We start from the raw sequence: 3,517 nt of genomic DNA on the forward strand, positions 1-3,517 counted from the left end.
CAGAAATCTAATCTTGTACAAACATGAAGGGAATACCAAGACAGTATTAATCTCCCACCTTTTCAATGGAATAGAAGAGAAGTGGTGGCATTTGCTTATAAAGAATGTTGACATTTTGCCCTGATTTCTTCTCCTCCTGCTCCTCCTCCTCCTGCTCCTCCTCCTCCTCCTGCTCCTCCTCCTGCTCCTCTTCCTCCTGCTCCTCCTCCTCCTCTTCTTGTGTTTTCTCGAATGAATCACTCACTTTGGGATTTAGCAATTTCCTTTGCTATCGAAGTGGTAAGTAGAAGGATACATAACATAGAAAGTTACTGAGGCCTATAACCATGGCACAGAACATCCTGGGCTTCTTTGCGAAGACCCGAGAGTGAAGAAGCAGCCTCCTACTAGTCATCCAGTCACAAATTCAGATGACTCTAGTCCAGACAACAGTTCTCATGAAAGTCTAATGGGAAGCACCAGTTTCGTCTCTCTCACATCTTAGAGCTTCAGAAATTGAGACAAGTACTTGTGATTGGAGCCTCTGAGTTTTGAGGTAATTCGTTATACAGCATTCGATGTCTAGTATAATGCATGCCCAGAATTCTAATAGAATTTAATAAATCTTCCATTGCTTTTTAAACATGTTACGAGTAAATTTTCTTGGGACCCTAATTATGAGAAAAAGTACCTGCTATCATGTACTTGCCAATGACTAGGCTTCAATCACGATAAGGCAAATAAAGTAAGTGAGGGGAGAGATTTTCTAAGTACTTCTAGTGCACGTGACTCTCTGCGAGTGGGTCACATCTTGATGGTTGCATAAGGAACCAGTTCTTGTTAGGTGGTAGCTGAGGTTTAAAGCACGCGCTTTTAACCAAACTTTTGCAGGTTTGGCAAACATAAGAAACCAATGAGGCTGAGGTACTTTGGAGGACTTAGAACTATGATATATTCCTAGTGCATGAAAGGAAGGGGATAGATCCACAAAGGGTGACTGAGGACTTTTGGGGGAGAAGTCAGAATAGTTGTTGAGAGGATAATACTATTTCCTGCCCAGTGGGAATTTCAGACACCGTTAGGAAGAGTTAGTCTTTTAGCATTGGCAGAACATACACAGATACATGCTCTGCTCCCACTCTCTATTTTCATGGGTGTCACATAGGAGCTAATGGACACACACATGTACCTCTTACACTGCATCACTTATGCACATGTATCTAGAAGCTCCAGGTGACATATACACACGCAAGTGTGTTTATATATGTGGTTCATGCTGTTATGGACAAGTGTATGTTATGGAGAGTCGCACACCTGTAGAAAACAACACAGTTTGCGATGTAGGATTCATTCAAATTTGGCTGCACTTGGCTCCCGTGCTGGCTGATTCAGTGCTGAGATAAGGAATCATGTGATTGGTTGGAAGGAGACATTAGACCTTCAGATACACGGTATCAGACTGAGTACTACGAATGCGCAGGCAATGCAAAAGGAACTACTGTAATACTAGAGTTATGGTAGACAAAAAGTGTGGTGTGGCGTTGTCTTAGGAGAAAACACAATTTTTTAAAACATTACTTTATCAAGTCTGTTTTATTCTAATCCAGTATTTTTCACTTCAAAGTAGAGTCAAAACCCCTTTGCGTTTCCTGTGAGTCTTCAGCCACTTTTACCTGACTATTCTCCCCTTCTCTCCCACACCCCCAGTTCTGAGCATAGCATGATAATATATAATTTGTAGATTTTTATACTCAGAATCATTTTCCTTTCTTTGCTGAGCAAGCCATGTCTATTTGAAGGACCACTTCCAACTTCGGTCCTATTCGTGCTGTAAAGTTTAGAGACGTTTTGCAGTTGTTTTTATTCAATGCAGTTTAGTGCCTCTCTCCCCAGTCAGGCAGCAGACATCTAGAGACCGTAGTACTTAGCATAGAGTACGCGCTCGATTATTGTTCGACTGCTATGAAGTTAGCATAAAGAATAAGTGAGAACCGATCCTTGAAGTTTCATGATGAAGGTGATGTTGAACTCTACTACTGCTGTTCCCTATGCTACCTCCTACATAGCTCTGCATGGGTGTTCCCTCTCCCAGGATTCTGTTCTTCGTCTTCCCCATCTGTGTTTTATTCTCAATGTCACACAAGATAACCAACCTAGGGACCACAGGCTTGTCTGAGTTTCAAGCCAGCGCTTGTAACCACTGAACTCTTCTGCCATATCGGTAGCTACCACGACTTGAACTTGGTTGGAACCGACCTATTCTGAGTCTATCAGGCTGCTCACACGGAGGGTTGAAAGCTGGAGATTACACTGAGGTCGCGCTGTGGTTCTGTAGCCACTGCCCATTGGTCTTCTGTTTCCCTGCTGGGAGATCTGGTTTTGTAGCAGTCATTGCATTGAAGTTGACAGCAGCCCTTCTTAAAAAAAAAAAAAAGATACTGGATCTTCAGAGCTTTCTCACCTAAGTGAGGGACCACAGGGCTAGGTTTGGAACATAGGGCAAAGGAATGGAAAATCTACAGAAGTTGTTTTCTTAGGATTTTATTTCATTTAGAAGACTTTCTTTTTTTTTCCACAGAGAGATTTCTGGGGGGAAAAATACTGTTGGTAAGGGAGCTAACTTTCTAGACGTGTGGTGAGTACAGGCAAGCAGGGATGTCAGCAGTCGGACCCTCATCTACCCACAGCTCCAGGGTGTGAGGAAACGTTCCGGCCATATTTTTCTCTTGTTCTCAGATCAGATACAGAAAAAAGAAACGTGGGCATCCTGAAGAGAAACTGAGAGTATGGGGCTCCTGGGAATGGGACCAGGTACCAGCGCTCGGTGACATGCTAGTGAATTCAGCCAGATAGACTCAAAACCTGTGCCAGAGTGCAGTTCTCCCCTTGCCTTAGGCAGTCGAGAGTTCATACATGTAACTTGAATAAAACCAGTATTTACTATTTGACGTACTATTTGCCATGTGCTGGTTTCGAAGAGGCAGGCACAGTATAGGGGTATGGCTGAAGTAATTGGAAACAGGCCTCGATTCTTCAGGGCCGAATTCTAACTTACAACGCTGTAGAATGTCCCGTTCATTTTCTTCTTCTGACCATGCTCTCTTCGCCATTGCCCGGCAGGTGAAAGTTACAGAACAGGTAAAATTTGGGGTTGCTAGTTCTGCTCACGGAATGCTTTAAAAGGAAAGCGTTTATTCCCTTGCTTATGTGTATGGATATGATGTCCACCAGTTTCCAATTAGTCAATGTGCAAAGCTCTGCCAAGTGGGCCAAAGTTCACTGTGTGCTCTCATGCTGTGTTCCCAGGGAGGCCAGACTCTGCCTACTACGGACAAAGGTGCCCGGAGTCCCAGGAGCCAGAGCCGCAAAACAGCACTGTGTATTCCGAGAAAAAGTGGTTGCCTGCTTTGCATTCAGAGTCCGCAGTGAAGCTTTATACTTGGGGGTAAAGATGCTAGGCAAACAAAGCCAAGGAAATAGGAGCGAAGTGTTGGCAAAACTCAAATAGTGTGGGATTTATACTTATTGGATGTTTGAA

The sequence above is a fragment of the Rattus norvegicus genome, chromosome 3 (genome assembly GCF_021556685.1).
Source record: "Rattus norvegicus strain SHRSP/BbbUtx chromosome 3, alternate assembly SHRSP_T2T, whole genome shotgun sequence".
NCBI classification, from domain to species: Eukaryota; Metazoa; Chordata; class Mammalia; order Rodentia; family Muridae; genus Rattus; species Rattus norvegicus.